This window comes from Engystomops pustulosus, chromosome 5 (assembly GCF_040894005.1).
Source record: "Engystomops pustulosus chromosome 5, aEngPut4.maternal, whole genome shotgun sequence".
Lineage (NCBI taxonomy): Eukaryota > Metazoa > Chordata > Amphibia > Anura > Leptodactylidae > Engystomops > Engystomops pustulosus.
In genome coordinates this window covers 202871661-202887301 of record NC_092415.1, presented here as the reverse complement: position 1 = coordinate 202887301, position 15641 = coordinate 202871661, and the positions used below count along the sequence as shown (strand labels likewise).

General features: G+C 46.8%; 1 long non-coding RNA gene across 1 annotated transcript in view; it reads left to right on the top strand.

Annotated features, from left to right (window-relative positions):
- Nucleotides 1-15641, top strand: part of LOC140133788 (uncharacterized) — a 27730-nt gene extending 12089 nt beyond the window's left edge. Inside the window, exons 2-4 of the long non-coding RNA XR_011855947.1 lie at nucleotides 4429-4591; nucleotides 13840-13919; nucleotides 15490-15641. This is a non-coding gene — a long non-coding RNA (uncharacterized lncRNA). The remainder of the gene's footprint in view (nucleotides 1-4428; nucleotides 4592-13839; nucleotides 13920-15489) is intronic.

Sequence of the window (15641 nt, the reverse complement as noted above, 5' to 3'; positions counted from 1 at the left end):
GCCCCCTGCTGGTGTGATAATGTGGGGGTCAGGGTATAGGACAGTCAGTCACCTCTAGTAGTGAGAGGAGGACAGTGATATACAGGAGGTCCTCTGGCCTCAGGTGTCTCCTCTCATGGCTGCATCTTCCAGGTGCAGGATAACGCTCCCTACACATAGAGATGGTCTCTCCTGGATCCCTTCCATCCTTCCATTTCTCCTCATTACAGACACACAGAGAACACGTCAGGCCCTTCCATCATCTCCTTCCTGGTGCAGGGTTTTTGGCAATGAGTGTGTATCTGTGGTGTTCCTTCTCCCGGTGGGAGATATTGGGGAGACAAGGATCAGGTTATTAGATTTTGTCTCTGTGACCCTTTAGTTCTGGGGAGATTAGTCCTTGCCATTGGGTCTGCAGGGGACCGTGGTGTCTGGCTGGGGGTTTCCCCCATCTCTCAGCCTGAGCCCACCGCACATGTGTGAAGTCGGGTGCATGGACTCTGTGTATCACCATCACACGGGCTCTGACACATCACTGAGTTATCTTTGTGCTGACAACAATCTGTAATCTGGGAGACCACAACTTCTCCTACAGATCTTCAGTTTCACCCATGGGGACTAGGGCAAAAGTCATGGAACTAAAAATATTATTTGCTGCCCTTTCACCTATCCCAACCCCAGCCTGACCCTAACCCTAACTCTCACACAGTCCTCTCTACTTCCAGGCAGGTCAGTACCATGTCCACAGCTCTATATATGCTAGACAGATATAAGATTGGTGTGAGATAGATAGATAGATAGATAGATAGATAGATAGATAGATAGATAAGCGATATACACTCACCGGCCACTTTATTAGGTACACCATGCTAGTAACGGGTTGGACCCCCTTTTGCCTTCAGAACTGCCTCAATTCTTCGTGGCATAGATTCAACAAGGTGCTGGAAGCTCCTCAGAGATTTTGCTCCATATTGACATGATGACATCACACAGTTGCCGCAGATTTGTCGGCTGCACATCCATGATGCGAATCTCCCGTTCCACCACATCCCAAAGATGCTCTATTGGATTGAGATCTGGTGACTGTGGAGCCATTTGTGTCCAGTGACCTCATTGTCATGTTCAAGAAACCAGTCTGAGATGATTCCAGCTTTATGACATGGCGCATTATCCTGCTGAAAGTAGCCATCAGATGTTACAGGGTACATTGTGCTCATAAAGGGATGGACATGGGCAGCAACAATACTCAGGTAGGCTGTGGCGTTGTACCAAGGGGCCCAAAGACACCATGACACCACCACCACCAGCCTGAGCCGCTGATACAAGGCAGGATGGATCCATGACACCACCACCACCAGCCTGAGCCGCTGATACAAGGCAGGATGGATCCATGACACCACCACCACCAGCCTGAGCCGCTGATACAAGGCAGGATGGATCCATGACACCAGCACCACCAGCCTGACCCGCTGATACAAGGCAGGATGGATCCATGACACCACCACCACCAGCCTGAGCCGCTGATACAAGGCAGGATGGATCCATGACACCACCACCACCAGCCTGACCCGCTGATACAAGGCAGGATGGATCCATGACACCAGCACCACCAGCCTGACCCGCTGATACAAGGCAGGATGGATCCATGACACCACCAGCACCAGCCTGAGCCGCTGATACAAGGCAGGATGGATCCATGACACCAGCACCAGCCTGAGCCGCTGATACAAGGCAGGATGGATCCATGACACCACCACCAACAGCCTGAGCCGCTGATACAAGGCAGGATGGATCCATGACACCAGCACCACCAGCCTGAGCCGCTGATACAAGGCAGGATGGATCCATGACACCACCACCACCAGCCTGAGCCGCTGATACAAGGCAGGATGGATCCATGACACCACCACCACCAGCCTGAGCCGCTGATACAAGGCAGGATGGATCCATGCTTTCATGTTGTTGTACCAAATTCTGACCCTACCATCCGAATGTCGCAGCAGAAATCGAGACTCATCAGACCAGGCAACATTTTTCCAATCTTCTACTGTCCAATTTCGATGAGCTTGTGCAAATTGTAGCCTCAGTTTCCTGTTCTTAGCTGAAAGGAGTAGCACCCGGTGTGGTCTTCTGCTGCTGTAGCCCATCTGCCTCAAAGTTGGACGTACAGTGCGTTCAGAGATGCTCTTCTGCCTACCTTGGTTGTAACGGGTGGCGATTTGAGTCACTGTTGCCTTTCTATCAGCTCGAACCGGTCTGCCCATTCTCCTCTGACCTCTGGCATCAACAAGGCATTTCCGCCCACAGAACTGCCGCTCTGTAAACCCTAGAGATGGTTGTGCGTGAAAATCCCAGTAGATCAGCAGTTTCTGAAATACTCAGACCAGCCCTTCTGGCACCAACAACCATGCCACGTTCAAAGGCCACAGATCACCTTTCTTCCCCATACTGATGCTCGGGAGAACTGCAGGAGATTGTCTTGACCATGTCTACATGCCTAAATGCACTGAGGTGCTGCCATGTGATTGGCTGATTAGAAATTAAGTGTTAACGAGCAGTTGGACAGGTGTACCTAATAAAGTGGCCGGTGAGTGTATAGGAGATAGATAGACAGATAGATATGAGATAGATAGATAGATAGATAGGAGATAGATAGATATGAGATAGATAGATAGATAGATAGGAGATAGATAGATATGAGATAGATGATAGATATGAGAAGCTGGAAGCAAAAGAATCCTAGAGAGGTCCAGATGGTGTGATGACAGAGATATACATAATAGAGAGATACATAAGAGAATAGATACATATGAGATGGATAGATGATAGATAGATAGATAGGAGATAGATAGATAGATATGAGATAGATAGATAGATATGAGATAGATAGATAGATAGATATGAGATAGATAGATAGATAGATATGAGATAGATAGATAGATATGAGATAGATATGAGATAGATAGATATGAGATAGATAGATAGGAGATAGATAGATAGGAGATAGATAGATATTAGATAGATAGATATGAGATAGATAGATAGATAGATATTAGATAGATAGATAGATATGAGATAGATATGAGATAGATAGATAGATAAGAAAAAAAGAGTGAGTTCACAGCGGCACTGCTTAACAGGTATGGCTGGGTGCACGCTCACACGGGCCGGCTAGGTCCCACAGTCCATATAAAATAGAAAAATAGGCGGCACTCCAATGTTGTGGGGATAAATCAAGTGTTTTTTATTCCCAAGTTGCTACGTTTCAGCCTCGTCCGAAGCCTTTCTCAAGATAGATATGAGATAGATAGATATGAGATAGATAGATATGAGATAGATAGATAGATATGAGATAGATAGATAGATAGATAGATAGATATGAGATAGATAGATAGATAGATAGGTAGATAGATAGATAGATATGAGATAGATAGATAGATAGATAGATAGATAGATATGAGATAGATAGATATGAGATAGATAGATATGAGATAGATAGATAGATAGATAGATATGAGATAGATAGAGAGATATGAGATAGATAGATAGATAGATATGAGATAGATAGATAGATATGAGATAGATAGATAGATAGATATGAGATAGATAGATAGATAGACAGATAGATAGATAGATATGAGATAGATAGATAGATAGATAGGAGATAGATAGATATGAGTTAGATAGATAGATAGATAGATAGATAGATAGGAGATAGATAGATAGATATTAGATATATATGAGATAGATAGCTAGAAGATGGATAGATAGATAGATAGGTAGGGGATCAAGTGGGTTGTATATAAAATGAGGGGCTGTTTGGGTTAACAAACTAGGGAATATTTTTGGCAACAGAAGACTGTATTATTTCAGAATTTTTAATGCCGCCACATTAATTCATTGCAAATGGACCCACTGAGGTTCTGTCACCCAGGGGCCTACTGAAACCTGGAGCCGGGTCGGGCTGTGTGGTTTGTACAGGATTGACAATTTCTTGAAATTCTGAAATGATTCTGTAGTTCCTAGTACAGTACTGTAGTACCCCTGGTGTCCTGCAGGTGGCGCCCTTCCCTTACTCCGCAGCCTCCTGCCTCTTACTTCTGAAAGCCTTTGTTATGCACAAATTCCGGCCTCATTAACATCTGTGATAATAATTAGTAACATAATTTCTTATATGAAGCTTTTGGAAGTTTTTCTCATCACTGTCGAATAGTGGGGCAGATTTATCAAGCAGTCTGAATGTCAGAATATTTCCAGTTGCCCATGGCAACCAATCACAGCTCAGCTTTCATTTGACAAGTGCTCATGAATATTTTAAAGGGGAGCTGTGATTGGTTGCCATGGGCAATTGGAAATATTCTGACATTCAGACTGCTTGATATATCTGCCCCAGTGTGTCCCCATGGCAACCGCATCGCCCTCGTTTTAATAGTCGCACTTTCCTTGCAGCTTTTCTCCCCTTTTAACTCTGTAAAATGAGGAATTCAATAAATCCAACAGATACACAAGTCATCAGTGATGCAGATGTTCCCGGCTTGTTATATCTCATCATCACAAGAAAACCTAAGCCCTGTTCACACTGTGCATGTAAATACTGCAGCCTCATGTGAAGGTAAGTGGATCGCAAGACGTAATGGGGCACGTTTATCATACGCTGGGGCTAAATCTGCTATGTCTGATGAAATCCTGCACCTCGGTCCTCGAAGGCTGTCAGCGAGTCACGGATTGGGGGGGGGGGGAGGCAGCTCCACTGGCCCGAGTCCCCATCTCCTTAATTTGTCCTCTCCTCCTCCTCACTCATCCCCCTCCCTCCTCCCCTCTCCTGCTTAGGTCAACTGAAGAGTCGGTAGAAACGAGGACTCCGCACTTGGGCTCCTCCCCGTGACTCGGTGACAGTGCTGGCAGGGAGCCAGGTAATGTCTAATATTCTGGTCAGAACCTGTCAGCAGCTAAAAATTACATTCCTGGTGACAGGTTCCCTTTAGATTTGCCACATGACCCTATCATTCCCAGTGTCTCCAGGACTTCTCTTGAGTTGCACCAACTCCCTGGAATGTACTACCCCGGAATTTCTGACTCATACCCAACTACCAAAGCTTTGGTACCATAAAACACCATGGGGCTTATTTACTAAGGGTCCGTTGGACGCATTTCCATTGGATTTTGTAAATTTTTATGTTTTGCGCTGAATTGTCCCGGGTTTTTGGTGCACGCGATCAGATTGTGGCGCATCGGCACCGGCTTTCATGCATCACAAATCGAGGGGGCGTGGCCGTCGGACAACCCGACTGATTCGGAAAACGAAATTGTGTCGCAAGATCAGCACTTACATACAACGGGAAGAAGAAGGTGAACTCCGGCGGACCTCAGCGGGGGAAGCGACACCTGCAGGAAGTTGGACGCACAATCTTAGTGAATAGCGGCAGCTCCGAATCCTCGTCGGACATTCCGGATCGGCGGCGTCACGAGATGGGTAAGTAAATGTACCCCTATGTCTTCAGGCCGGTCCATCCAGACTGCACTGATGAAGTCTAACAAGACTGAAACAAGAGGAGAGAGGACATCACTTGTATGTTACCATCTCCATTGTGTGATACGTCCCCCCACAATATGAATACAGAGATGACCTCTGTGCAGGACGGAGGTGACAGAGGGGGGGGGGATGTGATGTCACATGCAGAACTTTACCAGATTCTAGTCAATGTATAGACTAATGACAACGATTAATGACTCCTCCGACCGATACATCACTAAGGGCTGAGACAAGACGCTGGAGGCATCTCTGGCCCCCGGGGAGGACCGGGGCGTCAGATCCTATGGACCAATCTCTGGCTGTGTGATAATAGCAGCGTGGTCTTATTATGGGGGAGGGGAGTGTATTATAACATTGTACGTTGTTGGGTTTGTCACTTACTGTCTATTAGTTGTATTTTACGCCCCGATTATCATCAATCATATAGAGAGGATGAGGCTCGGCCGGTGACAGCCCGCTGCCTATTAGCCACAGAGGATGAGCTGATACAACACTGAGATGTCGTGTATTATCTGATCCCTACTGCAGGAATATGTGCACCCCGGCAGGGGCTCAGTCTGACTTATATTATCTCCCTATGTATTAAGCACTTATAGACAATGAATGTAGCGTCTGTACACATGGTCCACCTGCCGCTTCATCAGGAGGATTGTGACCTCTGGTCTCCAGAACGTTGGGGTCGTGTGGTCGGACTCGGACCCCCATCAATCAAAATACGATCCCATATACTATGGATAGCGGATAACAGTTAAACCTGGGATAACCTACAGGACCCCTGCAGGAAAGTATAGACTTCACTGCAGAAAGATCCTCAGGTTGTGCTCCTCAATGGAACAGGACCGGAAATGGAATTTGGAATTGGAACATGGACACTGTGACCGGATCAGGTAGTGGAACCAGGAGTATGGACACTAGAAACCAAAGAGGAGATGGACACAAGAACTGGAACCTGGAAGATGGCCATCAGGAGCCTTACAGGAAGTGGGACCATGAACAGGGACACCGAAGGTGGAAGCAGCAAAATGGACAACGGGAACTAGGGACATGGACACAAGAACTGGAAGATGGCCAGGAAAATGGACACAACAAACACAGTAGGGACAAGAAATATGGGATGCATAAACACAGCGGGATCTAGGAGTAGGGACCCCAGAAACCTAGCAAGGAACATGTACACAAGGACTGGGACACTAGGGACACCAATATGGACAACAGAAAATGGACACCAGATCACCAGGAACATGGACATCAGGATCAGATGGAAAACTGGACCCATGAACACCAGAAACAGAGCAGGACCAGGAATATGGACACCAGGAGCATGGATACCATGAAGAGATTAGAATCTGGAAGCAGCAACTGTCAAGACAGGGAAGAAGTTCTACTAACGACATACATAAAGCTCTGATTACACATCTCTCCAAGGGCAATACATAACACTGGCTGCAGAGAGCACAGAGCACAGCAGTGTGAGGTCTGATTACACATCTCTCCAGGGACAATACATAACACTGGCTGCAGAGAGCACAGAGCACAGCAGTGTGAGGTCTGATTACACATCTCTCCAGGGACAATACATAACACTGGCTGCAGAGAGCACAGAGCACAGCAGTGTGAGGTCTGATTACACATCTCTCCAGGGACAATACATAACACTGGCTGCAGAGAGCACAGAGCATAGCAGTGTGAGGTCTGATTACACATCTCTCCAGGGACAATACATAACACTGGCTGCAGAGAGCTCAGAGCACAGCAGTGGAAGGACACGCCCCCAGTGCATTTGAAGAAGCTACAATCCTGGAATATAAATCCATATATCACAGTCCTGCTGCTACTAACAACATACACAAAGTTACGTTTACACATCTCTCCAGGGACAATACATAACACTGGCTGCAGAGAGCACAGAGCACAGCAGTGTGAGGTCTGATTACACATCTCTCCAGGGACAATACTTAGCACTGGCTGCAGAGAGCACAGAGCACAGCAGTGTGAGGTCTGATTACACATCTCTCCAGGGACAATACATAACACTGGCTGCAGAGAGCACAGAGCATAGCAGTGTGAGGTCTGATTACACATCTCTCCAGGGACAATACATAACACTGGCTGCAGAGAGCTCAGAGCACAGCAGTGGAAGGACACGCCCCCAGTGCATTTGAAGAAGCTACAATCCTGGAATATAAATCCATATATCACAGTCCTGCTGCTACTAACAACATACACAAAGTTACGTTTACACATCTCTCCAGGGACAATACATAACACTGGCTGCAGAGAGCACAGAGCACAGCAGTGTGAGGTCTGATTACACATCTCTCCAGGGACAATACTTAGCACTGGCTGCAGAGAGCACAGAGCACAGCAGTGTGAGGTCTGATTACACATCTCTCCAGGTACAATACATAACACTGGCTGTAGACAGCACAGAGCACAGCAGTGTGAGGTCTGATTACACATCTCTCCAGGGACAATACATAACACTGGCTACAGAGAGCACAGAGCACAGCAGTGTGAGGTCTGATTACACATCTCTCCAGGGACAATACATAACACTGGCTACAGAGAGCACAGAGCACAGCAGTGTGAGGTCTGATTACACATCTCTCCAGGGACAATACATAACACTGGCTGCAGAGAGCACAGAGCACAGCAGTGTGAGGTCTGATTACACATCTCTCCAGGGACAGTACATAACACTGGCTGCAGAGAGCACAGAGCACAGCAGTGTGAGGTCTGATTACACATCTCTCCAGGGACAGTACATAGCACTGGCTGCAGAGACCACAGAGCACAGCAGTGTGAGGTCTGATTACACATCTCTCCAGGGACAATACATAACACTGGCTGCAGAGAGCACAGAGCACAGCAGTGTGAGGTCTGATTACACATCTCTCCAGGGACAATACATAACACTGGCTGCAGAGAGAACAGAGCACAGCAGTGTGAGGTCTGATTACACCTCTCTCCAGGGACAATACATAACACTGGCTACAGAGAGCACAGAGCACAGCAGTGTGAGGTCTGATTACACATCTCTCCAGGGACAATACATAACACTGGCTGCAGAGAGCACAGCAGTGTGAGGTCTGATTACACATCTCTCCAGGGACAGTACATAACACTGGCTGCAGAGAGCACAGAGCACAGCAGTGTGAGGTCTGATTACACATCTCTCCAGGGACAATACATAACACTGGCTGCAGAGAGCACAGAGCACAGCAGTGTGAGGTCTGATTACACATCTCTCCAGGGACAATACATAACACTGGCTGCAGAGAGCACAGAGCATAGCAGTGTGAGGTCTGATTACACATCTCTCCAGGGACAATACATAACACTGGCTGCAGAGAGCTCAGAGCACAGCAGTGGAAGGACACGCCCCCAGTGCATTTGAAGAAGCTACAATCCTGGAATATAAATCCATATATCACAGTCCTGCTGCTACTAACAACATACACAAAGTTACGTTTACACATCTCTCCAGGGACAATACATAACACTGGCTGCAGAGAGCACAGAGCACAGCAGTGTGAGGTCTGATTACACATCTCTCCAGGGACAATACTTAGCACTGGCTGCAGAGAGCACAGAGCACAGCAGTGTGAGGTCTGATTACACATCTCTCCAGGTACAATACATAACACTGGCTGTAGACAGCACAGAGCACAGCAGTGTGAGGTCTGATTACACATCTCTCCAGGGACAATACATAACACTGGCTACAGAGAGCACAGAGCACAGCAGTGTGAGGTCTGATTACACATCTCTCCAGGGACAATACATAACACTGGCTACAGAGAGCACAGAGCACAGCAGTGTGAGGTCTGATTACACATCTCTCCAGGGACAATACATAACACTGGCTGCAGAGAGCACAGAGCACAGCAGTGTGAGGTCTGATTACACATCTCTCCAGGGACAGTACATAACACTGGCTGCAGAGAGCACAGAGCACAGCAGTGTGAGGTCTGATTACACATCTCTCCAGGGACAGTACATAGCACTGGCTGCAGAGACCACAGAGCACAGCAGTGTGAGGTCTGATTACACATCTCTCCAGGGACAATACATAACACTGGCTGCAGAGAGCACAGAGCACAGCAGTGTGAGGTCTGATTACACATCTCTCCAGGGACAATACATAACACTGGCTGCAGAGAGAACAGAGCACAGCAGTGTGAGGTCTGATTACACCTCTCTCCAGGGACAATACATAACACTGGCTACAGAGAGCACAGAGCACAGCAGTGTGAGGTCTGATTACACATCTCTCCAGGGACAATACATAACACTGGCTGCAGAGAGCACAGCAGTGTGAGGTCTGATTACACATCTCTCCAGGGACAGTACATAACACTGGCTGCAGAGAGCACAGAGCACAGCAGTGTGAGGTCTGATTACACATCTCTCCAGGGACAATACATAACACTGGCTGCAGAGAGCACAGAGCACAGCAGTGTGAGGTCTGATTACACATCTCTCCAGGGACAATACATAACACTGGCTGCAGAGAGCACAGAGCATAGCAGTGTGAGGTCTGATTACACATCTCTCCAGGGACAATACATAACACTGGCTGCAGAGAGCTCAGAGCACAGCAGTGGAAGGACACGCCCCCAGTGCATTTGAAGAAGCTACAATCCTGGAATATAAATCCATATATCACAGTCCTGCTGCTACTAACAACATACACAAAGTTACGTTTACACATCTCTCCAGGGACAATACATAACACTGGCTGCAGAGAGCACAGAGCACAGCAGTGTGAGGTCTGATTACACATCTCTCCAGGGACAATACTTAGCACTGGCTGCAGAGAGCACAGAGCACAGCAGTGTGAGGTCTGATTACACATCTCTCCAGGTACAATACATAACACTGGCTGTAGACAGCACAGAGCACAGCAGTGTGAGGTCTGATTACACATCTCTCCAGGGACAATACATAACACTGGCTACAGAGAGCACAGAGCACAGCAGTGTGAGGTCTGATTACACATCTCTCCAGGGACAATACATAACACTGGCTACAGAGAGCACAGAGCACAGCAGTGTGAGGTCTGATTACACATCTCTCCAGGGACAATACATAACACTGGCTGCAGAGAGCACAGAGCACAGCAGTGTGAGGTCTGATTACACATCTCTCCAGGGACAGTACATAACACTGGCTGCAGAGAGCACAGAGCACAGCAGTGTGAGGTCTGATTACACATCTCTCCAGGGACAGTACATAGCACTGGCTGCAGAGACCACAGAGCACAGCAGTGTGAGGTCTGATTACACATCTCTCCAGGGACAATACATAACACTGGCTGCAGAGAGCACAGAGCACAGCAGTGTGAGGTCTGATTACACATCTCTCCAGGGACAATACATAACACTGGCTGCAGAGAGAACAGAGCACAGCAGTGTGAGGTCTGATTACACCTCTCTCCAGGGACAATACATAACACTGGCTACAGAGAGCACAGAGCACAGCAGTGTGAGGTCTGATTACACATCTCTCCAGGGACAATACATAACACTGGCTGCAGAGAGCACAGCAGTGTGAGGTCTGATTACACATCTCTCCAGGGACAGTACATAACACTGGCTGCAGAGAGCACAGAGCACAGCAGTGTGAGGTCTGATTACACATCTCTCCAGGGACAATACATAACACTGGCTGCAGAGAGCACAGCAGTGTGAGGTCTGATTACACATCTCTCCAGGGACAATACATAACACTGGCTACAGAGAGCACAGAGCACAGCAGTGTGAGGTCTGATTACACATCTCTCCAGGGACAATACATAACACTGGCTACAGAGAGCACAAAGCACAGCAGTGTGAGGTCTGATTACACATCTCTCCAGGGACAATACATAACACTGGCTGCAGAGAGCACAGTGCACAGCAGTGTGAGGTCTGATTACACATCTCTCCAGGGACAATACAGAACACTGGCTGCAGAGAGCACAGAGCACAGCAGTGTGAGGTCTAATTACACATCTCTCCAGGGACAGTACATAACACTTGCTGCAGAGAGCACAGCAGTGTGAGGTCTGATTACACATCTCTCCAGGGACAATACATAACACTGGCTGCAGAGAGCACAGAGCACAGCAGTGTGAGGTCTGAATACACATCTCTCCAGGGACAATACATAACACTGGCTGCAGAGAGCACAGCAGTGGGAGGACACGCCCCCAGTGCATTTGGAGAAGCTACAATCCTGGAATATAAATCCATATATTACAGTCCTGCTGCTACTAACAACATACACAAAGTTACGTTTACACATCTCTCCAGGGACAATACATAACACTGGCTGCAGAGAGCACAGAGCACAGCAGTGTGAGGTCTGATTACGCATCTCTCCAGGGACAATACCTAACACTGGCTGCAGAGAGCACAGAGCACAGCAGCGTGAGGTCTGATTACACATCTCTCCAGGGACAATACATAACACTGGCTGCAGAGAGCACAGAGCACAGCAGTGTGAGGTCTGATTACACATCTCTCCAGGGACAATACATAACACTGGCTGCAGAGAGCACAGAGCACAGCAGTGTGAGGTCTGATTACACATCTCTCCAAGGACAATACATAACACTGGCTGCAGAGAGCACAGAGCACAGCAGTGTGAGGTCTAATTACACACCTCTCCAGGGACAGTACATAACACTGGCTGCAGAGAGCACAGAGCACAGCAGTGTGAGGTCTGATTACACATCTCTCCAGGGACAATACATAACACTGGCTGCAGAGAGCACAGAGCACAGCAGTGTGAGGTCTGAATACACATCTCTCCAGGGACAATACATAACACTGGCTGCAGAGAGCACAGAGCACAGCAGTGTGAGGTCTAATTACACATCTCTCCAGGGACAATATCTAACACTGGCTGCAGAGAGCACAGAGAACAGCAGTGTGAGGTCTGATTACACATCTCTCCAGGGACAGTACATAACACTGGCTGCAGAGAGCACAGAGCAAGCAGTGTGAGGTCTGATTACACATCTCTCCAGGGACAATACATAACACTGGCTGCAGAGAGCACAGAGCACAGCAGTGTGAGGTCTGATTACACATCTCTCCAGGGACAGTACATAACACTGGCTGCAGAGAGCACAGAGCACAGCAGTGTGAGGTCTGATTACACATCTCTCCAGGGACAATACATAACACTGGCTGCAGAGAGCACAGAGCACAGCAGTGTGAGGTCTGATTTAACATCTCTCCAGAGACAATACATAACACTGGCTGCAGAGAGCACAGAGCACAGCAGTGTGAGGTCTGAGTACACATCTCTCCAGGGACAATACATAACACTGGCTACAGAGCACAGAGCACAGCAGTGTGAGGTCTGATTACACATCTCCCCAGGCACAATACATAACACTGGCTACAGAGAGCACAGAGCACAGCAGTGGGAGGACACGCCCCCAGTGCATTTGGAGAAGCTACAATCCTGGAATATAAATCCATATATCACAGTCCTGCTGCTACTAACAACATACACAAAGTTACGTTTACACATCTCTCCAGGGACAATACATAACACTGGCTGCAGAGAGCACAGAGCACAGCAGTGTGAGGTCTGATTACACATCTCTCCAGGGACAATACATAACACTGGCTGCAGAGAGCACAGAGCACAGCAGTGTGAGGTCTGATTACACATCTCTCCAGGGACAATACATAACACTGGCTGCAGAGAGTACAGCAGTGTGAGGTCTGATTATACATCTCTCCAGAGACAATACATAACACTGGCTGCAGAGAATACAGAGCACAGCAGTGTGAGGTCTGATTACACATCCCTCCAGGGACAATACATAACACTGGCTGCAGAGAGTACAGCAGTGTGAGGTCTGATTATACATCTCTCCAGAGACAATACATAACACTGGCTGCAGAGAGCACAGAGCACAGCAGTGTGAGGTCTGATTACACATCTCTCCAGGGACAATATCTAACACGTTCTGCAGAGAGCACAGCAGGGTGAGGATGTTAATGTTATTGTTGCTTTTGCATTGTCGCTTCTTCTCTACCACCCAGAGTGTGGGAACATTACCATAATCCCCCCATGATCATGAGCCACTTTTGCCTCTGCAGACGCCTGTCCTGATGCTTCGCCGTACGGGGAAAGTTCTTCGCTCTTGATTTACGGCCCGGCTGAATATTTACTTCTTTACATAATTAAAGATAATTTCTTTTTAATGTAAGATTAATGTCCCCTCTTTGTTCCTGTTCCATGTGCAGAAACCCAATGAAAGGGACATTTATTATGTCCGGGGGGCGGATGCCTCTAATTCTTCACTGCTCTTCTATTCTTAGGAAACCTTTATACTCGGAGTATTTAGATACAGGAGGAGCTATAAACTAGAATGTGGATACATCTTTGTATCCACTGATTGGTAAGTTTCTCATTTTAAGGGCTCGTACATGCGGCTGAGGATCAGGGTTGTATGCGGAGGCATAGCCACCAATGTAGTAGTCATTGCCGGACTACCAAGGCACCTAGCAGAACACAAAATATCCATGAGATTCTGATCTAAAAAAGGAAAGTTTTGCCAAAATATAATATAATTTTTATAGTACATGTATATATATATATAAAATATTTGTAAAGCGCTACGGTATTGGGTGGCGCTATATAAATAAAGATTATTATTTATTTATACCACTGTCGGCCACCAGAGGGAGCATCATCTACATTCTGTATCAATACAAAGCACAGAACACAAATGCATGACAAAGGACCCTTGATGATGTCATACTTGGGGAGGGGTACGGATCCTGCTCTTAACAGTGGAAATAATTAAAAATGATTCAAATTTAATAAACCAATTAAAAAAAATACTGCCAAAAATCTGCAACAGTTCACATTTGTTACGAATCTGGGGAGGGGGTTGTCATTTCCAGACATTGGGATCAGATATGGTGAATATTTTTGGGGCTTATTTATCATACGCTGGTGCGCAAATGCAGCGGGATACATCTTTTATTTTTGCACTATATGGCAGTATTATTTCAATGCTGAATATTTTGGGTACTATATGGTAGTAATTAATCGAGGAATATTTCCGGAATATATATATGCAGTATTATTTAAATTATGAATATTTTTGTGCACTGTATTGTATTATTATTTTAATTGTGAATATGTTAGGCACTGTAAAAAAAATTTTTTTGAGCGCTATAGGACGGTATTATATGTAATAAGTATATTGTTTGGGCACTTTAGGGATGTTGAAGTTTAGTGACTGACCTCAAAATGGTAAAGGCTCAGACTACCCATCCCTGTTATGGGTGCAGCTCAGGGTGTGGGTGGGAGATATGACTTTGTACATGACCAGAACCCGCAATGTTCAGCTAGAAGTCTGGGTTCGGGTCCAGGCTCAAACCCCCATCAGTAACACCCGTGATTGGTGCCGGGCAACCAAACTTTAAGGATCAGGTTTGGCCAGGGCTGGATTTATACGATGGGCACCTAGGGCACAAGCCCCAGGACCCCCACCAGTGAGCAGAGGGAGGGGGCCCCCACCATCCTGCCTTCCCCTGCTCCTACTTTATAATCAGTGATACTGCTGACTGATATGAAGGCTGAGGTGTGTATCTAGAGGTTCTGCGGCATAACAAAGAAAATAATTGGGGGCCCCCATTTGTTTTTTCACTTCAGGACCTCCACCACCCTTAATCTTGCCCTAGCTTCAGCTGAACTATGTGAACCTGAATCAGAAAGGCTCCACTCATCACTAAACATGACTTATTAGATGCAATGAGGCAAAACAAAATATTCTTTGTAAAAGTATGTGAACCCTTTAATAAATAGTCAGTACGGCAGACACATGATCAGTCCATAGAGCAGCAGCTCCGGATCCACCTCAGCTCATATTAATATTGATTTACATCACATCTGACAACGAATTAATCAAAATATGTTTTTCCTCCTCTGGGGTGTCACACATGGCTGTCTCCGACAAGGCACAAATGTCCGGATCGGCCGGGTAGCATCTGTGATTTAGGTTTGGAGTCGAGTCCCCGTCTAATGATGTCATCTGTCACGGCAGAGGACAGTGTGACCTTCATTATAGGACTTCAGCGCCGTCATGTAGAGCACGAGGCCTCGTAATAAA